This window comes from Protopterus annectens, chromosome 10.part0, assembly GCF_019279795.1.
Source record: "Protopterus annectens isolate FY-2018-M chromosome 10.part0, PAN1.0, whole genome shotgun sequence".
NCBI classification, from domain to species: Eukaryota; Metazoa; Chordata; order Ceratodontiformes; family Protopteridae; genus Protopterus; species Protopterus annectens.
Window position 1 is genome coordinate 1,824,518,332 of NC_056744.1, and position 25,905 is coordinate 1,824,544,236.

The following is a 25,905-nucleotide window of genomic DNA, read 5'->3' on the forward strand; positions in this document are numbered from 1 at the left end:
TTCCATGACTTCAAAATCAGGTTGCTCATTCTCATGCTGTTTTGTGGCTTTTCTGGGCAATCAGGATAAGGTATCAGCAAGGTGAGGTCTGCCTTTTATGTAAACAAGATTGAAATTGCACTCTTGTCATTTCAGCATCATGTGTTGCAGTCTCACAGGAGTGGTGTGCATTGGCTTTTTTAAAATAATGACCAAAGGCTGGTGGTCAGTTTCTATTTGGATAAGTCAGCCATAAATATAATCATGGAACTTTGCAGATGCAAACTCAATTGCTTAGACCTCTTTCTCAATCTGGGCCTACTGCATCTTGGCTGGGTTAGAGTTCTCGATGCATAGGCTACTGGTCTACTGGCCCTCTTGAAGAATGACTGCACAAAGACCAAACTTAGAAGCATCACAGGAAAGAGTTACTGGTTTGTGAACATCATGATACCTTAAAGTGGGTGGACTAGCAATTTTCTGTTTCAGGACATCAAATGCTTTTTGGTGTTGTTCTGACCAGGACCAGGTCACATCTTTGCATGTCAGGTCCCTGAGCAGTGCTGATAGTTGAATGAAATCTGGAATGAACTTGCCCAAATAGTTGACCATACCAAGAAGACGTTGTAGGGCTTGGACATCGTCTAGAGCTGGCAACTGAAGAATTGCTGTTTGCTTGAAAGGATTTGGTTGTAAGTCTGAACTGGTAAATAAATGACCCACATAAGTACCTTCTCTTATTCTGAATTTACATTTCCAAGGATTCAGCTTAAGATTCACTTCACAAGCTCTTTCCAGAACTTTCCTGAGGTTTCTGTCATGTTTGACTTCACCATTGCCTCCTAAAAGAATATCATCTACTATTATACCACATGGATAGCCAGAAAAAAATAGTTCTATCGCACACTGAAAGATTTCACTGGCAGAATTTATTCCAAATGGTATTCTCAGAAATCTGTACCTTCCAAATGGTGTACTGAATGAGGTTAGCAATGAAGATTTTTTATCAAACAAATTTTGCCAAAATGAACTTTTTGCATCTAAGACAGAAACAACAGTGGCATTTGGCATGAGGGCAGCAACTTCTTTGACTGTACACTCTGGATGATGAGGTTGTTTTAGTGCTTTGTTCAAGTCTCTTGGATCAATACATACTCTAATATCATCTGAGCTTTTCCTATGAGCTACCACCATGGAAGATACCCATTCAGTTGGTGCTGCTACTGGACATATTACTCCTAGCCACACCATTTTGTCTAGCTCAATTTTGACTCTGTTCTGCATAGCTACTGGAACTTTCTTAGCTGGTCTGATGACTGGGCTTACCTTATGGTCTAACTTGGAGTTTGCCTAGTTTGTCTTCAGAAATATCAGCATACTCAGAGAAAATAGTTTGGGCGAAATTTGAGCTGCTATCATTCAAGCTTACATGGGGAACTTCTTTATTAACTGAAGGCAGTTCCATTTTCAGACTGTCTTTGAGGCCTAATAATGACGGCACGTGTCTTTTGATGATATACAATTGCAAGTCATAGCTGTTCCCAACAGAGTAACATAAAAGTACTACTGAACCTTTGGTTTGGATTTCTTCAACGCCATAAGCAACAAGCTTTACACACTTTGCCGAATCAAGTTGGTCTCCAGCTTTTACTTTAGCAAATGTTTCTTCTGACATAATACTGCACTTTGAACCAGTATCATCTTTGAGCTCTACGGGTCTCCCATTAATCAGAACACTACAAAAAACTTCACATTTTGCCCACAAATCTACTACATTGACTGTTTCATTAAGCACAGATGCACAATCAACATAAAAAATAGGGTCACAGCTTTCTAATTGATCAACTTGCCTCTTTGAATGTATTTTTTTAATAAAAGAATGTGCCTCTTTAGATTTACAAGCTTTTTGAAAATGATTCCACTTTTTACATTTGTGGCATTGCTGACCAAAAGCCAAGCACTTTTCTTGATTGGGTTCATGATTACCACCACAATTACGACAGTTAACTATGAGCCTTGCTACAAGTTTTGCTGATTCACCCCTCTGCTTTACTGAGTGTGCCCATGGTTTCCATGTAGCTGCTCTACGGTTTGCTGAATTGACCACATTCTTAGGCCTGTATCTTTTTATCTTGTGCTGCATATTATCAACATTAGCACTGGAAGGCACTGCAAGCATGCTTTTCTCATTTGTAAGCATATTTGTATGCTTTTCTGTGAGCTCATATATCTGAAAAATCTCTATGGCCTTATTTAAAGTTAAATCACTGTCTTGAAACCAAATCTTTCTTACTGCATCATTATTAACACCACACACAAGCCTGTCTTTTATCACCTCATCTCTCAGATCACCAAATCTGCACCTTTTAGCCTTATTTCTTAAGTTGGTTATACATGCTGCAAAAGTTTCACCAGGCTTCTGATCTCTTGTGTAAAATAAGTGTCTTTACATTGTAATATTCATTTGTTGGTTACGCATTTCTCTAAATTTATGTTTTAAGCACTCAAGGTCTTCCCGTGTTTCAGCCTGTACCACAATATGGTGTTTTTCCGCTCCCTGCAAACACAGTAGGTACATACACAAATGAATGCTCCCTTTCAATGGCTTCTGAACCAGCTAAATTAAGCAGAATAAATGCCTCTGTACCTGTATTTTTGCCAGAAAAAGCAACCTGTATGAAAATATTGTAATCTTGCTCAAACACTCTCCAATTTTCTGCAATATTGTTATCAAATACAAGTGGACTAGGTTTACGAAATCATTCTGCCATGCCAACAAATTATGTTTAAACACAATGCAATCTTGGCCCTTGTAATTATGTATGATCATGCCCACACACTAAGTGCTTGTACTAATATTCAAATGCACAATAATCTCTTCAAAATGACTGTACTTTACAAAATAACTGCACTATAATACTGCACACACTTGCCAGCACTTTGCACACTTTAGATACTTCAAATAGCTTTAGTTAATGCGAAAAAGTAGTACATTGCAAAAAAATGGTAATTTTCCCTTTTTTTACACGTTATGCGATTCAGATACTGTTTCAAATGTTTTTGTAATTATTTCAGATATTTTTATCAATATGTCACAGTTTCGAACATTTTGTTTAATTAGAAATTCGTTTTGAGCGTTTTGAGTGCTTAGTTTTATATTCGTTGTGTAAAAAATAATTTAAGCGAGTTTTAGTACTTGGAATTCATTTCTGACTTGTTTGCAAATAGTTTGAGCTTTGGATGATCCATTCATGTATATTCCTCCATTTCTAACTGTGTGCCTCATGGTTTTGATTCTGGATCCCATTCTGACACTATGTCACTCGTCTTGTGAATCTGAATAAGACAATGAGGCTTGGGTGTTCGTTTAAGTAGTTTATTACACACAAACACATCAGGATGGATGACTGGAACATTAAACTTAAACTGACTGACTGCTACATGCATACATGCTTTTACTCTGGCTGGTCACTCAGAATGGCACTCTTGCTTGCGCATGCTCAGTACTTATATGCACATGCCCACTGACTGGAATTCTTCTTAAAGGTACATCACACACTGTGATCTACACCTAGTACATTAGAACAAGAATCACAAAGGCACGGAACCACCACGAGCTGGAATCAATGATTTATTTAGCGCTTTCATCAGTTGTGAACTATGACTTCTTCAGAATACAATGCAGTAAGAAAAAAACAACATATATAACCCCAACCTAACCATAATTAATAATTAGATAAGTTGCAATTAATTTTTAAAGTGCCAACACACATAAAAATATACATGAAATACAATATATCATATAACACAACATCCTATGCTACTATTATAATACATATAAAACATGTCTATTATATCCTGAATATATGATAAAACAATAATTTAGTAACCCTAAAATATCTAAAATAAAATTAGAAATAAAACTCAGATTTGAGATTTAAATAACTAACTAATGATATAACTTCATTTAAACCTGGGGGATTCACGCAATTGACCCTCAGTTGCTATAGCAATTCTTTATACTCTAAAAAGGTGTCACTGAGTCCCCCTTTCTCATCCAAAGCTACATGTTCTAATACATGAAATTTAAAATTGTGTTCAGAAAACTGAATAAGGTGTTTTGCCAACGCATTTTTATTATTACCTCTCCCTATATCATAAATGTGCTGGTAGATGCGTGTCCTAAAAGCATTTTTTGTTTTCCTCACATAATATCTTTCACAAACCTGGCACAGAGCTAAATAAGCCACGTTTTTGGTACCACAATTGCTCTTGTGCCAAGATCGCACTACCCCATAGGAAGGTATTTCAACATTATGTCCTTCTAATATAAGCCAATATTGAGAGCAGTGGCCACATTTCGTGGTATATCCACGCTGTGGTATACTTGTTTCATTCTTCTTACTTTCTAACATATTTTTATACTAATACTTTTTTTATATACCACTTTGGGTTTTCTCCTATTTTTTTCACCACATGTTCATCATTTTTCAGTAAAAAACAATTCTTATACAATATATCTCTAAGCTCTGAGAACTGGAGAGCATACGTCAAAATCAGTGCTCTCTCAAAAGAATACTGATTATCCCTTAAGGTGCTACTTCTATTAAAATTCACATTTCCTAGTTCAGATTGTGGGTCCATGCCCACTCCTAGACCCAAACATGGATAAACATGTCCTATTTCTCTTTTCTGAGTGACTTCCCATAATATTGGATCTAAGAATTCATGTGGATACCCTCTTTTATTCAACATATTACATAGCACATCTCTTTCATAGTAAAACATATCAATCTCACTTATCATCCTAGCTAGTCTAACCCCCTGTCCCTTAACAAGTGACTTTTTCTGGTATAAGGGGTGACAGCTTTCAAAGTGTAGTAACATGTTTGAGTAAGTGGGTTTTCTGTAGATAGTTGAAGTGAATTTCTTCATCTGCCTATTTTTATCAATCCAAATATCCAGATAGTTGATGTACTCACTACTACTTTCCATTGTAAATTGTAAGAAACTAGTACTGATGTTCAAATAATTAAAAAAATTCACGTAACTGATCTTGACTCCCTCCCCACAAAATGAGGATGTCATCTAGGTATCTGCCATAAAATTGACATAGCTTATAATGTTCTGTAACAAAAACCTTTGTACCTCCCATTGTGTAAGCACTATATTAGCAAACATGGGGGCACAAACTGCCCCCATGGCGACTCCAGAGGTTTGTCTGAAAAGTTGGCCTTCAAACAGGATAAAATTATTTTCTAAGACCAACTCCATTAAGGTCCTAAATGTCAATATTCGGTCATGTGAATATTGGGTATTCGTACATAAAAAAATCATAAAATAATTCCACACTTTCTGAATGTGGAATAACATTAAACAAATCTTTCATGTCAATTATTACCCATATACTATCTTCACTATACAAATCCTGCTTAATTTTTCTAAGACAGTCCCATGAGTCTGTGTTAATATGGGAAAATTTAATCAAATATTTTTTTTAGATGATAATCCAAAAAATTAGCTATTTTAAGGTCTTACATGCCTTTGCATCAAAAATTGGTCTTAAGGGGGGGGTGGGGGGTGGTGGTGTCCTTGTGGATCTTTGGGATCCCAAAAATCGTAGGGATCCTTGGATTGATTTGAGTCATAAATTCATACTCATTTTTTTTTGTATCTGGTCATTCACCAGTAGTTCATACAAGGTGAAGTCAATTTTCCTATAAGCTATATTTAGCTCATTAACTGACACTTGTTCATAACCATCACCATATAAATGGCTCAACATATTATCCACATATCTTTGCTGGTCCATCACCACCAACCCTCCCCCTTTGTCCGGCTTCATAACCCAAATAGACTTATCATTGCATATACTTAATAACAGATTACTCTCTGCTACAGTTAAATTACTAGTCTTTCTAATAGTTTTATTCTTCTTACATATATTTCTTAAGTCATTGGTACACATCATGTCAAACAGCTGTAAAGAGGGGTGCAGGGGTGGGTTGTAAACACTAGTTTTTTTACATTGTGTGTTATATTGTTCAATACAGTTGTTGTCCAAAATCACATTTAAATTAAATTTCCTGACATAAATCATAAAATCCACTAGTGCTTTTTCTACATTGGCCTTTTTTGTTGGAACAAAATTAAGGCCTCTTTGGAATAAATTTGCCCATTCCTCAATCACTCGGGCACTACTCAGGTTAAAACTTTTAAAGTCCTTATGTTGGTTAAGGACTGTCTCACAGTTACCTGTATTCATATCAGAAATAACACTGTTGCTCTACCAATTACCACTGTTCCCTCTGCCAGGATGGATGATTGGAACATTAAACTTAAAGTGACTGACTGCTACATGCATACATGCTTTCACTCTGGCTGCTCACTCAGAATGGCACTCTTGCTTGGACACGCTGAGTACTTATATGCACATGCCCACTGACAGGAATTCTTCTTAAAGGCACATCACACACTCTGATCTACACTTAGTACATTAGAACAAGCAAGAAAACAGTTGTGGTTAAATCATAAGGCTATGAGACTTTCTGATACGTCCTGGTCAGTGTGGTAGTTATGATTTAGACATAACTATAATTTTTTTAGAAGAAGAAAGAGAATTTGTAAACATAAAACATAATATAAAGATTTATCAATGTTTTGTTAAGAAATGTGATACTGTGTTAGAAAATGACATGGAGAATTTATGAAAAGAAAGAAGACTAATGAATTATGGTAGCTGGCACAGTGGATCAAGGCTCTGTGCTGCTAAAGAGCTGCTTCTTGAAGACTGATTGAGGAGATGAAAGCTAGAATCAGAAGAGATGCAGTCATATGGCACTGAGTGTCAGGGGTAGTGTATGAGAAAAGAATGCCAAAGAAGCTGAAAAGTAAGGTGACCATGGTTGCTCAGTAAAGGTAACCACATAGTTCAGTGATTGCTTACATTACAGATTGTTTACTGCTGCTGGATAAAAAAAAAGTCTTAGTCCAAAACTGGATTTGTCATAGGTAGTACTCCAGAAGAATATGTGCTGGGCCCTTTACTGTCTTCTCTGTATGTAAAATAGTGTCTTCTCAGGATTTAACTAACTTAAATACTGAAACGTGTACACAGATGACATTGTCCTTATATCAGGCCATAAATCACTTCAGGACCTAAACGTTAACATTATAAAATGACCTTTCCTTAATCTGGAACTGAAGTGTGACTAATATGGTTATTATTAATGCCAGTAAATCCATCATTATGATTTTAGTACTGAAAAAAGATTAGCCACACTTTCAGCATTCTGGATTACTGACCCCACGGGAACCTTAATCACCTTTACAAGACAACAAATCTATTTAGGAATAGTTTTGAATGACATTCTTTCTTTTCAGATTCATATTGAACAAATGACTTCTACAATATTACAGCAATTTAAGATAGCCTATATTATTTCACATTTACTTACTACAGAAACACAACATGCAATTTCCATCAGTGTATTAATTTCAAGAATACAGTAGACTAAATACTTCATAACCCTTCTCTCAGACCAAATACAGCCTTATTACAAAGTTTAGATGCTCAGATTCCTCACTGCTGCAGTAGCCGATGGCTATTTGGGCTATATCATGCCCTGGATATAAGGGCCAGCCATCCTCAAAAGTCTCTGGCTGCCCTCCAGAAATGTGTCCAGGTTGCTGCATGTAAAGGTCCACAGGGAAAAAACAGCAGCCTGAGGTTCCAATTTCTTCAGGAGTTTCTTGCCCATCCAAAAGGAATAGAGTATACTCATCCTGATACCCCAGAGAAGTTAGGAACACATAAATTACTTTTATCTAAAAAAAGTAACTATATACAGAAAAAGGGGGATGGAAGGAGGGTGCAGTTACTGCAGCAGTGAAGAACTGGAACATCTACAGTTATGGCAAGTGTAACCTACACAACTGTGTTCATCATTCTCACTGCTGCAGTAGCTTATAGCTATTTTGGTAAATTACAGTACCTTAGCCATCCTGGGAGGAGGGAGGATTTGCATCCAGAAGCCACTGGAGTATGGTCCTAGCAAAGCCTGTCCTGGACCTGGAGAAGGAATCCGCTATGTGATGCTTTGTAAAAGTATGAACAGAGGACCAAATTTCTACCTCTAGAATACTTCTAGAGTCCATCCCTTTCCAGTATGCCATCGAAGAAAACAAGACTCTAATAAAGTGTGCCTTGAGCCTTCTGGATTGTTTTACTATGGTAGGAATAACAAGAGAGTAAAAGCAAGGAGTAACCATCTGGGAATTGTCTGAAATGACACAGGATGTTCATTCGTTGTCTCATCATAGGACATTCACAGCTGTTCAGATTTCCTAAAGGACTTAGTTTTGACAAGATGATGCCTGAGTTGCATAGACTGGCCCAGAGTATAGATAATGTTTTCTCCCTTGTTATAAATTTCTTGAAAGAATACAAGGAAATAGATAGCTAGATTCAAAGTAAACTCTAAAATTACTGATGGCATGAATGGGGGGGGGGGGGGGGGGTTGTTCTAGAAATAACATGTTATCTATGGAAAGCCAAATAGGGTTTGCCTACCATGAGAGCTTGCTACTTAGACTCTCTCTTGGTGATATCCGAGCAGTAAATAAAACAGTCAACTAAATAATGAAACAGAACAGTCAGAAAAGCTTGGTTCAAAGGCAGGCAGAATTAACTTTGCTGGCACAAAGTAAAGATCCCAACAAAGTGCCACCTGCCTAATGAGTGGTCTTATAAGCAAAAAAATCATTGTAGAAAGCTTGAGCAAAGTCTGAGAAAACAGGCGGATCCATGGGCAGACATGCTGAAATGGACAACAGATTTCTCTTCCTAAAGGAGTAAAATAGACCACATATTGAAGAACCAGTGATACATATTCGCTACCTGGACACTGGTTATTAATTTGGCACCAATGTTACATAATCCCTGCTTGGGCACTGTTTATTAATGTGGAACAAGTGTTACATAATCCCTGCCTGGGCACTGATTATTAATGTGGCACCACTACACCATAATCTCTGCCTGGGCACTGATTATTAATGTAGCACCAGTGTTACATAATCCCTGCCTGGGCACTGATTATTAATGGGTAGCCAGTGTTATATAATTCCTGCCTGGGCATTGATTATTGGAGTGGAGTCAGTGTTACATAATCACTGTCTGGACACCGATTATTAATGTGGCACCAGTGTTACATAATCCCTGCCTGGGCACTAATTATTAATGTGGCAACATAGTTACACAATCTTGGACTGGGAACTGATTATTAATGTGAAAACAGTGTTATATAATCCCTGCCTGGGCACTAATTATTAATGTGAAACCAGTGTTACAAAATCCCTGCATGGGCACTGATTATTAATGTGGCACCAGTGTTACATAATCCCTTCCTGGGCACTGATTATTAATGTGGCACCAATGTTACATAATCCCTGCCTAGACACTGATTATTAGTGTGGAGTCAGTGTTACATAATCCCTGCCTGGGCACTGATTATTAATGTGGCAGCAGTGTTACATAATCCTTGCCATGGCACTGGTTATTAATTTGGCAACAATGTTACATAATTCCTGCCGGGGCACTGATTATTAATGTGGCATCAGTGACACATAGTATCTGCCTGGGCACTGATTATTAATGTGGCACCAGTGTTACATAATACCTGCCTGGGAACTTATTATTAGCATGGAGTCAGTGTTACATAATCCCTGCCTGTGCATTGATTATTAATGTGGCACCAGTGTTACATAATCCCTGCCTGGGCACTGATTATTAATGTGAAACCAGTGTTACATAACCCCTGCCTGGGCACGGATTATTAATGTGGCACCAGTGTTACATATTCCCAGCCTGGGCACTTATTATTAATGTGGCACCAGTGCTAGATAATCCCTGCCTGGGCACTGATTATTAATGTGAAACCAGTGTTACATAATCCCTGCCTGGGCACTGATTATTAATGTGAAACCAGTGTTACATAATCCCTGCCTGGGCACTAATTATTAATGTGGCACCAGCATTACATAATCCCTGCCTGAGCATTGATTATTAATGTGGCACCAGTGTTACATAATCCCTGCCTGGGCACTGATTATTAATGTGAAGCCAGTGTTACATAATCCCTGCCTGGACACTGATTATTAATGTGAAACCAATGTTACATAATCCCTGCCTGGGCACTGATTATTAATGTGGCACCAGTGTTACATAATCCCTGCCTGGACACTGATTATTAATGTGAAACCAATGTTACATAATCCCTGCCTGGGCACTGATTATTAATGTGAAACCAGTGTTCCATAATCCCTGCCTGGACACTGATTATTAATGTGAAACCAGTGTTACATAACCCCTGCCTGGACACTGATTATTAATGTGGAACCAGTGTTACATAATCCCTGCCTGGACACTGATTATTAGTGTGGAACCAGTGTTACAAAATCCCTGCATGGGCACTGATTATTAATATGAAACCAGTGTTACATAATCCCTGTCTGGGCACTGATTATTAACGCAAAACTAGTGTTACATAATCCCTGCCTGGGCACTGATTATTAATGTGAAACAAGTATTACATAATCCCTGCCTGGGCACTGATTATTAATGTGAAACCAGTGTTACAAAATCCCTGCCTGGGCACTGATTATTAATGTGAAACCAATGCTACATAATCCCTGCCTGAGCACTGATTATTAATGTGAAACCAGTGTTACATAATCCCTGCCTGTGCACTGATTATTAATGTGGCACCAGTGTTACATAATCCCTGCCTGGGCACTGATGATTAATGTGAAACCAGTGTTACATAATCCCTGCCTGGGCACAGATTATTAATGTGAAACCAGTGTTACATAATCCCTGCCTGGGCACAGATTATTAATGTGAAACCAGTGTTACATAATCCCTGCCTGGACACTGATTATTAGTGTGGAACCAGTGTTACATAATACCTGCCTGGGTATTGATTATTAATGTGAAACTAGTGTTACATAATCCCTGCCTGGACACTGATTATTAATGTGGCACCAGTGTTACATAATCCCTGCCTGGACACTGATTATTAGTGTGGAACCAGTGTTACATAATCCCTGCCTGAGCACTGATTATTAATGTGGCACCAGTGTTACATAATACCTGCCTGGGCACTGATTATTAATGTGAAACCAGTGTTACATAATCCCTACCTGGACACTGATTATTAGTGTGGAACCAGTGTTACATAATCCCTGCCTGAGCACTGATTATTAATGTGGCACAAGTGTTACATAATATCTGCCTGGGCACTGATTATTAATGTGAAACTAGTGTTACATAATCCCTGCCTGGACACTGATTATTAATGTGGAACCAGTGTTACATAATACCTGCCTGGACACTGATTATTAATGTGAAACCAGCATTACATAATCCTTGCCTGGGCACTGATTATTAATGTGGCACCAATGTTACATAATACCTGCCTGGGCACTGATTATTAATGTGAAACTAGTGTTACATAATCCCTGCCTGGACACTGATTATTAATGTGGCATCAGTGTTACATAATCCCTGCCTGGACACTGATTATTAGTGTGGAACCAGTGTTACATAATCGCTGTCTGGACACTGATTATTAATGTGAAACCAGTATTACATAATCCCTGCCTGGGCACTGATTACTAATGTGAAACCAGTGTTACATAATCCCTGCCTAGGCAGTGATTATTAATGTTAAAACATCGTTACAAAATCCCTGCCTGGGCACTGATTATTAATGTGAAACCAGTGTTACAAAATCACTGCCTGGGCACTGATTATTAATGTGAAACCAGCGTTACATAATCCCTACCTGGGCACTGATTATTAATGTGACACCAGTGCTACATAATCTTTGCCTGGGCACTGATTATTAATGTGGCACCAGTGTTTCATAATCCCTGCCTGAGCACTGATTATTAATTTGGCACCAGTGTTACATAATCCCTACCTGGACACTGATTATTAATGTGGCACCAGTGTTACATAATCCCTGCCTGGGCACTGATTATTAATGTGGCACCAGTGTTACATAATCCCTGCCTGGGCACTGATTATTAATGCGAAACCATTGTTACACAATCCCTGCCTGGGCACTGATTATTAATGTAGCACCAGTGTTACATAATCCCTGCCTGGACACTGATTATTAATTTGGCACCAGTGTTTCATAATCCCTGCCTGAGCACTGATTATTAATGTGGCACCAGTGTTACATAATCCCTACCTGGACACTGATTATTAATGTGGCACCAGTGTTTCATAATCCCTGCCTGAGCGCTGGTTATTAATGTGGCACCAGTGTTACATAATCCCTGCCTGGACATTGATTATTAATGTGAAACCAGCGTTACATAATCCCTGCCTTGGCACTGATTATTAATATGGCACCAGTTTTACATAATCCCTACCTGGACACTGATTATTAATGTGAAACCAGTGTTATAAAATCCCTGCCTGGGCACTGATTATTAATGTGACACCAGTGTTACATAATCCCTGCCTGGGCACTGGTTATTAATGTGTTACCAACTAGAAAATCTCTGCCACTTAGTAATAGAAGACTTTCTATAGCAATTTTTGCCTCCTTTGGTACCTGCTGTGCATTCCTAGAAACAAGGTGTCTAAAACGTATCAAAATTGAATCTTCCAGGCAGTCAGTTGAAGTTGTTTGAGATTGGGGTGCATCAAACTTCCCTTATCTTGTGTGAGTAGACTCAGTCTACATGGAGCCTTGTGGTAATTGCACTTGGCCAATTCCGTAAGATGCACTGCTGTCCGGAGCAGAACGAAGTCACCACTAGCATTTGTTGGAAGTCCATCTGAATCTACAAAATTACTGTGGATATTAGTGGAAAAGGTAGTAATACATACATAAACATTCCTGACCAAAGGAATGAAAAAGCATCTATTTTCTAGGCTTGCCTACAAGGAATTCTGGTGCAGAATTTGTTTAATTGTTGGCTTTGAAAGGAGGTGAACAGATCTGTTTGAGATATTCCCCACAGCTGGATCAATTCCTGTAAGACCTTTTCATTCAATTTCCATTTGTGATGGTCTATCTTGGTCTTACTCAGCTTTTCTGTCACTACATTTTTCTGTGACAGAACATAGGAAGCTTGGAGGGTTAAACAATGCTTCAGAGTGGCATCCCATGCTATCATAGCCAGGCAGATTACAGGGTAAAACCTGGTGCTACTTGTTTGTTTGTGTACTGCGTTGCTGTGGTGTCATCTATAACTACATACAGAGCTCCCAGCATCCCATGCTACCATAGCCAGGCAGAATAGAGGGTAAAACCTGGTGCTACCTGTTTTCTTGTGTACAGCATTGCTGTGGTGTTTTCTATAACTACATACAGAGCTCCCAGCATCCCATGCTACCATAGCCAGGCAGAATAGAGGGTAAAACCTGGTGCTACCTGTTTGTTTGTGTACTGCATTGCTGTGGTGTCGTCTATAACAACATACAGAGCTCCCAGCATCCCATGCTACCATAGCCCAGCAGAATAGAGGGTAAAACCTGGTGCTACCTGTTTGTTTGTGTAATGCATTGCTGTGGTGTTTTCTATAACTACATACAGAGCTCCCAGCATCCCATGCTACCATAGCCAGGCAGAATAGAAGGTAAAACCTGGTGCTACCTGTTTGTTTGTGTACTGCATTGCTGTGGTGTCATTTATAACTACATACAGAGCTCCCAGCATCCCATGCTACCATAGCCAGGCAGAATAGAAGGTAAAACCTGGTGCTAACTGTTTGATTGTGTACAGCATTGCTGTGTCATCTATAACTACATACAGAGCTCCCAGCATTCCATGCTACCATAGCCAGGCAGAATAGAGGGTAAAACCGGGTGTTACCTGTTTGTTTGTGTACTGCATTGCTGTGGTGTCATCTATAACTACATACAGAGCTCCCAGCATCCCATGCTACCATAGCCAGGCAGAATAGAGGGTAAAATGTGGTGCTACCTTTATGTTTGTGTACTGCATTGCTGTGGTGTCATCTATAACTACATACAGAGCTCCCAGCATCCCATGCTACCATAGTCAGGCAGAATAGAGGGCAAAACCTGGTGCTACCTGTTTGTTTGTGTACTCCATTGCTGTAGTGTCGTCTATAACTACATACAGAGCTCCCAGCATCCCATGCTACCATAGCCAGGAAGAATAGAGGGTAAAACCTGGTGCTACCTGTTTGTTTGTGTACCGCATAGCTGTGGTTTTGTCTATAACTACATACAGAGCTCCCAGCATCCCATGCTACCATAGCCAGGCAGAATAGAGGGTAAAACCTGGTGCTACCTGTTTGTTTGTGTACAGCATTGCTGTGGTGTCATCTATAAAAACATACAGAGCTCCCAGCATCCCATGCTAACATAGCCAGGCAGAATAGAGGGTAAAACCTGGTGCTACCTGTTTATTTGTTTACTGCATTGCTGTGGTGTCATCTATAACTACATACAGAGCTCCCAGCATCCCATGCTACCATAGCCAGGCAGAATAGAGGGTAAAACCTGGTGCTACCTGTTTGTTGGTGTACAGCATTGCTGTGGTGTCAACTATAAAAACATACAGAGCTCCCAGCATCCCATGCTACCATAGCCAGGCAGAATAGAGGGTAAATCCTGGTGCTACATGTTTGTTTGTGTACAGCATTGCTGTGGTGTCATCTATAACTACATACAGAGCTCCCAGCATCCCATGCTACCATAGCCAGGCAGAATAGTGGGTAAAACCTGGTGCTACCTGTTTGTGTGTGTACAGCATTGCTGTGGTGTCATCTGTAACTACATACAGAGCTCCCAGCATCCCATGCTACCATAGACAGTCAGAATAGAGGGTAAAACCTGGGGCTACCTGTTTGTTTGTGTACAGCATTGTTGTGGTGTCATTTATAACTACATACATAGCTCCCAGCATCCCATGCTACCATAGCCAGGCAGAATAGAGGGTAAAACCTGGTGCTACCTGTTTGTTTGTTACTGCATTGCTGTGGTGTCATCTAAAACTACATACAGAGCTCCCAGCATCCCATGCTACCATAGCCAGGCAGAATAGAGGGTAAATCCTGGTGCTACCTGTTTGTTTGTGTACAGCATTGCTGTGGTGTCATCTATAACTACATACAGAGCTCCCAGCATCCCATGCTACCATAGCCAGGCAGAATAATGGGTAAAACCTGGTGCTACCTGTTTGTGTGTGTACAGCATTGCTGTGGTGTCATCTGTAACTACATACAGAGCTCCCAGCATCCCATGCTACCATAGACAGTCAGAATAGAGGGTAAAACCTGGTGCTACCTGTTTGTTTGTGTACAGCATTGTTGTGGTGTCATTTATAACTACATACATAGCTCCCAGCATCCCATGCTACCATAGCCAGGCAGAATAGAGGTTAAAACCTGGTGCTACCTGTTTGTTTGTGTACTGCATTGCTGTGGTGTTGTCTATAACTACATACAGAGCTCCCAGCATCCCATGCTACCATAGCCCAGCAGAATAGAGGGTAAAACCTGGTGCTACCTGTTTGTGTACTGCATTGCTGTGGTGTTTTCTATAACTACATACAGAGCTCCCAGCATCGCATGCTACCCTAGCCAGGCAGAATAGAAGGTAAAACCTGGTGCTACCTGTTTGTTTGTGTACTGCATTGCTGTGGTGTCATTTATAAATACATACAGAGCTCCCAGCATCCCATGCTACCATAGCCAGGCAGAATAGAGGGTAAAACCTGGTGCTACCTGTTTGTTTGTGTACAGCATTGCTGTGGTGTCATCTATAAAAACATACAGAGCTCCCAGCATCCCATGCTACCATAGACAGGCAGAATAGAGGGTAAAACCTGGTGCTACCTGTTTGTTTGTTTACTGCATTGCTGTGGTGTCATCTATAACTACATACAGAGCTCCCAGCATCCCATGCTACCATAGCCAGGCAGAATAGAGGGTAAAACCTGGTGCTACCTGTTTGTTGGTGTACAGCATTGCTGTGGTGTCAACTATAAAAACATACAGTGCTCCCAGCATCCCATGCTACCATAGCCAGGCAGAATAGAGGGTAAATCCTGGTGCTACCTGTTTGTTTGTGCACAGCATTGCTGTGGTGTCATCTATAACTACATACAGAGCTCCCAGCATCCCATGCTACCATAGCCAGGCAGAATAGAGGGTAAAACTTGGTGCTACCTGTTTGTTTGTGTACAGCATTGCTGTGGTGTCATCTATAACTACATGCAGAGCTCCCAGCATCCCATGCTACCATAGCCAGGCAGAATAGTGGGTAAAACCTGGTGCTACCTGTTTGTTTGTGTACAGCATTGCTGTGGTGTCATCTATAACTACATACAGAGCTCACAGCATCCCATGCTACCATAGCCAGGCAGAATAGATGGTAAAACCTGGTGCTACCTGTTTGTTTGTGCACTGCATTGCTGTGGTGTCATCAATAACTACATACAGAGCTCCCAGCATCCCATGCTACCATAGCCAGGCAGAATAGAGGGTAAAACCTGGTGCTACCTGTTTGTTTGTGTACAGCATTGCTGTGGTGTCATCTATAAAAGCATACAGAGCTCCCAGCATCCCATGCTACCATAGCCAGGCAGAACAGAGGGTAAAACATGGTGCTACCTGTTTGTTTGTGTACAGCATTACTGTGCTGTCATCTATAACTACATACAGAGCTCCCAACATCCCATGCTACCATAGCCAGGCAGAATAGAGGGTAAAACCTGGTGCTACCTGTTTGTTTGTGCACTGCATTGCTGTGGTGTCATCAGTAACTACATACAGAGCTCCCAGCATCCCATGTTACCATAGCCAAGCAGAATAGAGGGTAAAACCTGGTGCTACCTGTTTGTTTGTGTACTGCCTTGCTGTGGTGTCATCAATAACTACATACAGAGCTCCCAGCATCCCATGCTACCATAGCCAGGCAGAATAGAGGGTAAAACCTGGTGCTACCTGTTTGTTTGTGCACTGCATTGCTGTGGTGTCGTCTATAACTACATACAGAGCTCCCAGCATCCCATGCTACCATAGCCAGGCATAATAGAGGGTAAAACATGGTGCTACCTGTTTGTTTGTGCACTGCCTTGCTGTGGTGTCATCAATAACTACATACAGAGCTCCCAGCATCCCATGCTACCATAGCCAGGCAGAATAGAGGGTAAAACCTGGTGCTACCTGTTTGTTTGTGTACTACATTGCTGTGGTGTCATCTATAAAAGCATACAGAGCTCCCAGCATCCCATGCTACCATAGCCAGGCAGAATAGAGGGTAAAACCTGGTGCTACCTGTTTGTTTGTGTACAGCATTGCTGTGGTGTCATCTATAACTACATACAGAGCTCCCAGCATCCCATGCTACCATAGCCAGGCAGAATAGAGGGTAAAACCTGGTGCTACCTGTTTGTTTGGGTACAGCATTGCTGTGGTGTCATCTATAAAAATATACAGAGCTCTCAGCATCCCATGCTAACATAGCCAGGCAGAATAGAGGGTAAAACCTGGTGCTACCTGTTTGTTTGTTTACTGCGTTGTTGTGGTGTCATCTATAACTACATACAGAGCTCCCAGCATCCCATGCTACCATAGCCAGGCAGAATAGAGGGTAAAACCTGGTGCTACCTATTTGTTGGTGTACAGCATTGCTGTGGTGTCAAGTGTAAAAACATACAGAGCTCCCAGCATCCCATGCTACCATAGCCAGGCAGAATAGAGGGTAAATCCTGGTGTAACCTGTTTGTTTGTGTACAGCATTTCTGTGGTGTCATCTATAACTACATACAGAGCTCCCAGCATCCCATGCTACCATAGCCAGGCAGAATAGAGGGTAAAACCTGGTGCTACCTGTTTGTTTGTGTACAGCATTGCTGTGGTGTCATCTATAACTACATACAGAGCTCCCAGCATCCCATGCTCCCAGAGACCAGAAATGATGAAGAGATTCTATAGCCTGGATCACAGCCAACAACTCGTTGTTATTCATATGCTTTGGCCTGTCTGTTTTGTTCTAAAGATCCTGCAGTTTCACCCCATTGAAACTGCCCGCCAGGCAAAAATCTGTTACAGATTGGGGTTGGAAGAGAGAGAGAAAGAGAGAGAGAATGGAAGACCTGGACTCATGGTAATATGTTGTCTCCACCAAAGCAGTTCTCATAATGAAGCCAAAGACTGGAATTTGAAATTCTAAAGGGTGAGAATGTTGGGTTCACATAGGTTTTAAGAACCACTGGATTGTTGTCATCTGCAGCCTGGAGAAAGGAATGATGATAATCATGGATGCCATGAGCACTAGAATCCTGAGATTCTTTGGCCAAAGTTTGAGGAGCTCAGGAACATTAATAAATGCAAGTTCACTTTCTCCTTAGCTAGGAATGAGTTTTGCAGGGAGAAATGTATAAAGCATCTTAAAACACATTACTGTGAAAGCAATTAAGGAAGATTTTTGCTGTTGATCTGAAAGCTCAGGTTGAGAAGGAGATCATTAACCCATGATAGGAATTCCCGACACCTGGAAAAAGATTCTGCAAAGATAAGTAAGTCATCTCAATAAGGAAACATGAGAATGCCCCACAGTCTGCAATGAGCTATCACTGGAGCTAGACATTCTGTAAACACCCTTGGAGCTGCAGATAACCAAAAGGGTAATGCAGAGAACTGAGAATATGTTTCTGATAAAGACTAGCTGAGGAAAACTCTGAACCCTGTGGCAGTAGGGATGCGCTAAGCATCTTTTAAGTCTAGACTTACCATGAAACCTTGAAGAGGAATGAAAGGTAAAAACTCTGTGAGGTCAACATTTTGAACTTTGGTACTTCCACATGCAAGCTAAGAAAGGATAGGTTGAGTATTGTTCTCCATGAAGGATCCTTCACTGGGACCAGAAACATCCTGGATCAGAATCCTTCTCCCCTTTGGTTATGAGGAACTGATCCCATTATCCCCATGGAAAGCACCGGATGAAAAACCTGAGGAAAAATATCTGTCTTGTTTGGAAGATAATCAGGAATTCATCAAAACGCAGGTGCATCTATCCAGCACCATTTGTAACCCTCCTTGGCTACCTTCAGAAATGTATTGCCAAAGAAGGAAACTGAGAAGCAGTTTTTGGGGCAGGTTTGAAGAGAAGTGGTTTGGTGTGGGGGGTAGAATATTGGCATAGTCATTGTAGGGTACAGGCATATCCTTTTCCTGAAAGGATCCATGTTTTTTTCTTGGACCCCTCCTGCTATTTCTTTTCAGATACCTGTTTGGTGGAAGCTTGCTGGTATTGCTTGTTTTGCTTTTTCAAAAAAAGGGCCAGGGGTTTTGGTAAATTTGGAATAAGGGAGCTGAAAAATCTTAGACCCCCCCCTCCGCCAATGTTCCTCTTTCATCAAACTGTTTGAGTACCTGAGTAGCAAAAGGGCCAAACAAAACCTCCTTATCCAAAGAAGAATTCAAAATCTCAGGTTTACTTCTTCAGAAAATGTATGATTACATACCCTGGCAAAACATCTCAACAGTGTCAGTAGCTGCAGCCCTGGACACGGAGTCAGCACAGTCAAACACACTCTTTAAAGAATGTTTAGACACTTAAGAGTAATAATAGGATTCAGAAAGGCCCTACCTTCTGTCAGTAATATGGTAGAAAAGATTTTCAAACTGTCTAATCAAGTCAGCATGAACTTCAACATTTCAGTCTGATCAATCAGGATTCTGAAGGCTAGACATAAAGAGGAGAAAATTCTCTTACCAATCCAGTCAGAGGCTTTACCACCCTTGTCTGAAGTGGAAGGATTAGCATTTATCAGAACTTTGTCAGCAGCTGTAGAGGAACTAGAAGTAGATGCTGGGCTAAACTTGAGTGAAGAAAACAAATACTTATTAGACCAAGGAACTTACAAAGTGAATCTGCCTTTTTCTGATGATTGACTATCAGGATTATTCTAGGGAGAATCAAAGGCGTCCTCTAAAGCTGCGATACCATGAGGAACAGCTATAGTGTGTGGCATATCTTCTTGTAACATTTCATATTATTTCCTTAAGGAGGGGAGGGACATATATTTGTTCTCACAAATAAATTATTCATTCCAGACACGGTCTCAGAAAAAGAAAACTCCTTTATAGGAGAACCTGAGGAAACACTCCTCATGATCACAGCCAGGCACTTGTGAGGAAAATGCAGAAGAAGCTATGTTCCTGCCATTATCAAAATCATCTGAAAGATTTGTGGAATTCTGAAAAAATGTTAGATTTTTTTCTGCTGCTCCCCAGGATTTAAAGCCTGCAATGAAACTTTATTTAAGGTAAGGTAATTAATTCATCTTTATTATTGGATATACTGACTTTAGAAGAAACATATCTAACGTTTTTGTTTCTTATTCTTTTTCCTAGGGACATCCCTATAAGGAGATTGACTGAAGGATGGCATTTTAAGCCATGAAATAGGTCTCTTTCCCCAGCCACCCTGGGAAGAACATCCGAGGAAACTCCCATACCTAAAGCTGATGCTTCTCACTTGCCAGATATGGATACTGGAATAGCCATAGAAAACATGACTAACCCCCTAAACTATGGTCACATAAGGGACTACACCACAGGGTCCTGGGGAAATCAGTAAGTGGTCTATAGAACTGAGTGTGGCCACTGCAGAGACACTCAACAACAACTGAGGTGTAGACTGAGCCCACATTATTTTTATGTACAGCAGGGTCAGTAAGGACATCCATGTTCCTGCCAAGTAGAGAGCCTGTTTGATGGTAAACTCTGCTGGAACAAGTTGGTCAGAAGGGTAGTTGTCACTCTAGTGTTCACAAGCAGTACATACACCTCCCCTCCCCTATGCAGCCCCACAAATATAAGAAAACAGAAATACACAAACAGTACACTTCAATCCTACACAATTCCGAAGTTCCATTTCGCAGAAAGTGTCGCAGAATTAAGTAAAAATGTAGGGAAATTCTCACGAAGTGTACACAAGCACAAAAAAGTACTTATAATCCTATAAAAAATAATTCCTTCAATTCATACATTAAAAAGTGCAAAAGCATCATATTTGTCTCATAAAAAGTGGCCCAGACGTAGTTAATTAGTCCCAGCAACTTACAATACCGCCACTGATAGTGGCCCAGACGTAGCTAATTAGTCCCAGCAACTTACAATACCTCCACTGATAGTGGCCCAGACGTAGTTAATTAGTCCCAGCAACTTACAATACCTCCACTGATAGTGGCCCAGACGTAGTTAATTAGTCCCAGCAACTTACAATACCTCCACTGATAGTGGCCCAGACGTAGTTAATTAGTCCCAGCAACTTACAATACCGCCACTGATAGTGGCCCAGACGTAGCTAATTAGTCCCAGCAACTTACAATACCTCCACTGATAGTGGCCCAGACGTAGCTAATTAGTCCCAGCAACTTACAATACCGCCACTGATAGTGGCCCAGACGTAGTTAATTAGTCCCAGCAACTTACAATACCGCCACTGATAGTGGCCCAGACGTAGTTAATTAGTCCCAGCAACTTACAATACCGCCACTGATAGTGGCCCAGACGTAGTTAATTAGTCCCAGCAACTTACAATACCTCCACTGATAGTGGCCCAGACGTAGTTAATTAGTCCCAGCAACTTACAATACCGCCACTGATAGTGGCCCAGACGTAGTTAATTAGTCCCAGCAACTTACAATACCGCCACTGATAGTGGCCCAGACGTAGTTAATTAGTCCCAGCAACTTACAATACCTCCACTGATAGTGGCCCAGACGTAGTTAATTAGTCCCAGCAACTTACAATACCTCCACTGATAGTGGCCCAGACGTAGTTAATTAGTCCCAGCAACTTACAATACCGCCACTGATAGTGGCCCAGACGTAGTTAATTAGTCCCAGCAACTTACAATACCTCCACTGATAGTGGCCCAGACGTAGTTAATTAGTCCCAGCAACTTACAATACCGCCACTGATAGTGGCCCAGACGTAGTTAATTAGTCCCAGCAACTTACAATACCGCCACTGATAGTGGCCCAGACGTAGTTAATTAGTCCCAGCAACTTACAATACCTCCACTGATAGTGGCCCAGACGTAGTTAATTAGTCCCAGCAACTTACAATACCGCCACTGATAGTGGCCCAGACGTAGCTAATTAGTCCCAGCAACTTACAATACCTCCACTGATAGTGGCCCAGACGTAGCTAATTAGTCCCAGCAACTTACAATACCGCCACTGATAGTGGCCCAGACGTAGTTAATTAGTCCCAGCAACTTACAATACCGCCACTGATAGTGGCCCAGACGTAGTTAATTAGTCCCAGCAACTTACAATACCGCCACTGATAGTGGCCCAGACGTAGTTAATTAGTCCCAGCAACTTACAATACCTCCACTGATAGTGGCCCAGACGTAGTTAATTAGTCCCAGCAACTTACAATACCGCCACTGATAGTGGCCCAGACGTAGTTAATTAGTCCCAGCAACTTACAATACCGCCACTGATAGTGGCCCAGACGTAGTTAATTAGTCCCAGCAACTTACAATACCTCCACTGATAGTGGCCCAGACGTAGTTAATTAGTCCCAGCAACTTACAATACCTCCACTGATAGTGGCCCAGACGTAGTTAATTAGTCCCAGCAACTTACAATACCGCCACTGATAGTGGCCCAGACGTAGTTAATTAGTCCCAGCAACTTACAATACCTCCACTGATAGTGGCCCAGACGTAGTTAATTAGTCCCAGCAACTTACAATACCGCCACTGATAGTGGCCCAGACGAGTTAATTAGTCCCAGCAACTTACAATACCGCCACTGATAGTGGCCCAGACGTAGTTAATTAGTCCCAGCAACTTACAATACCTCCACTGATAGTGGCCCAGACGTAGTTAATTAGTCCCAGCAACTTACAATACCGCCACTGATAGTGGCCCAGACGTAGTTAATTAGTCCCAGCAACTTACAATACCGCCACTGATAGTGGCCCAGACGTAGTTAATTAGTCCCAGCAACTTACAATACCGCCACTGATAGTGGCCCAGACGTAGTTAATTAGTCCCAGCAACTTACAATACCGCCACTGATAGTGGCTCAGACGTAGTTAATTAGTCCCAGCAACTTACAATACCGCCACTGATAGTGGCCCAGACGTAGTTAATTAGTCCCAGCAACTTACAATACCTCCACTGATAGTGGCCCAGACGTAGTTAATTAGTCCCAGCAACTTACAATACCTCCACTGATAGTGGCCCAGACGTAGTTAATTAGTCCCAGCAACTTACAATACCTCCACTGATAGTGGCCCAGACGTAGTTAATTAGTCCCAGCAACTTACAATACCTCCACTGATAGTGGCCCAGACGTAGCTAATTAGTCCCAGCAACTTACAATACCGCCACTGATAGTGGCCCAGACGTAGTTAATTAGTCCCAGCAACTTACAATACCGCCACTGATAAGACGTTCTTAGTAAAATTTCAACACAATAAACTGCTGCTATTCTTACAGAAACCTGGCCCCAATTACTTGTCAACAGGTAGGAAAACATTTATGTGGAAGGGTTCCCCAAAGGGAACTTATCTGCCAGAAATGGAAGATCAATCCTGTAAAGCCCAGAGGTGTTTTTTTGACAGCAGTGAGAAAGTACTGAATAAACTGACACCCAGGCTGGTATCTCCCTGTGGATCTCAAGACACAGTAGCCTGGGTGGATGAGTGCAAGGGACACTGAGAGTTTTTGGAGACTGGCTGGCCCTTACATCCTTTGTAGTAAATAAGCCGCATAGCTACACTTGATCATCAAGATATTCAGATTCATTCACCCTGGCAATTCATCTGAACATCATTACCTTTCCATACAAAGGGCTAACTGGTTACCTATCCCTGCCAGAGACACATACTAACTCAACACACCTACATTCAAATTGCTTAATAAAAGACACTGCCCACCTTTGCCAAACAGTTTATATGTGCATGATTCCCCATACTTACTTCAGAATAATTCCAGTCTTCAATTAAACTGACCTTGCTACACAGTAGCTATCTGTAACAATTCCAGACTTCAGTTAAACAGACCTTGTTACACATTAGCTATCTGTAACAATTGCAGTCTTCAGTTAAACAGACCTCGTAACACAGTAGCCATCTGTTACAATTCCAGTCTTCAATTAAACAGGCCTTGTTACACAGTAGCCACCTGTAAAAATTCCAGTCTTCAATTAAAAGGACCTTGTTACACAGTAGCCATCTGTAACAATTCCAGTCTTCAGTTAAACAGACCTTGTTAAACAGTAGCTATCTGTAACAATTCCAGACTTTATTTAAACAGACCTTGTTACACATTAGCTATCTGTAACAATTGCAGTCTTCAGTTAAACAGACCTCGTAACACAGTAGCCATCTGTTACAATTCCAGTCTTCAATTAAACAGGCCTTGTTACACAGTAGCCACCTGTAAAAATTCCAGTCTTCAATTAAAAGGACCTTGTTACACAGTAGCCATCTGTAACAATTCCAGTCTTCAGTTAAACAGACCTTGTTAAACAGTAGCCCTCTGTAACAATTCCAGTCTTCAGTTAAACATACCTTGTTACACAGTAGCCCTCTGTAACAAATCCAGTCTTCAGTTAAACAGACCTTGTTACACAGTAGCCACCTGTAAAAATTCCAGTCTTCAGTTAAACAGACCTTGTTACACAGTAGTCATCTGTAACAATTCCAGTCTTCAGTTAAACAGACCTTGTTACACAGTAGCCATCTGTAACAATTGCAGTATTCAGTTAAACAGACCTTGTTACACAGTAGCCATCTGTAACAATTGCAGTCTTTAGTTAAACAGACCTTGTTAGAATGATCCGCTTAGGCAAACGCTCCTCCACTCGCCTGCGTGTATGTACGGTTTGCAAATGCAGGTAGCAGCAATACCTTGCTGCTACCTGCATTTGCAAACTGTACATACACACAGGCGAGTGGAGGAGCGTTTGCCTAAGTGGATCATTCTTACAGTTAAACAGACCTTGTTACACAGTAGCCCTCTGTAACAGTTCCAGTCTTCAGTTAAACAGACATTGTTACACAGTAGCCATCTGTAACGATTCCAGTCTTCAATTAAACAGACCTTGTTACACATTAGCTATCTGTAACAATTGCAGTCTTCAGTTAAACAGACCTCGTAACACAGTAGCCATCTGTTACAATTCCAGTCTTCAATTAAACAGGCCTTATTACACAGTAACCATCTGTAAAAATTCCAGTCTTCAATTAAAAAGATCTTGTTACACAGTAGCCATCTGTAACAATTCTAGTCATCAGTAAAACAGATCTTATTACACAGTAGCCCTGTGTAACAATTCCAGTCTTCAGTTAAACAGACCTTGTTACACAGTAGCCCTCTGTAACAAATCCAGTCTTCAGTTAAACAGACATTGTTACACAGTAGCCATCTGTAAAAATTCCAGTCTTCAGTTAAACAGACCTTGTTACACAGTAGCCCTCTGTAACAAATCCAGTCTTCAGTTAAAAAGACCTTGTTACACAGTAGCCATCTGTAAAAATTCCAGTCTTCAGTTAAACAGACCTTGTTACACAGTAGCCATCTGTAACAATTCCAGTCTTTAGTTAAACAGACCTTGTTACACAGTAGCTATCTGTAACAATTGCAGTCTTCAAACAGACCTTGTTACACAGTAGCCCTCTGTAACAATTCCAGTCTTCAGTTAAACAGACCTTGTTACACAGTAGCCCTCTGTAACAATTCCAGTCTTCAATTAAACAGACCGTGGTAAACAGCAGTCATCTGTAAGAATTCCAGTCTTCAGTTAAACATGCATTGTTACACAGTAGCCCTCTGTAACAATTCCAGTCTTCAGTTAAACAAACCTTGTTACACAGTAGCCCTCTGTAACAATTCCAGTC

The 25,905-nt window shown here is 40.8% G+C and overlaps 1 protein-coding gene across 1 annotated transcript in view; it reads right to left on the reverse strand.

Annotated features, from left to right (window-relative positions):
* ITGAL (integrin subunit alpha L) overlaps nt 1–25,905 on the reverse strand; it is a 1,030,513-nt gene that overhangs the window by 231,534 nt on the left and 773,074 nt on the right. The window lies entirely within an intron of this gene.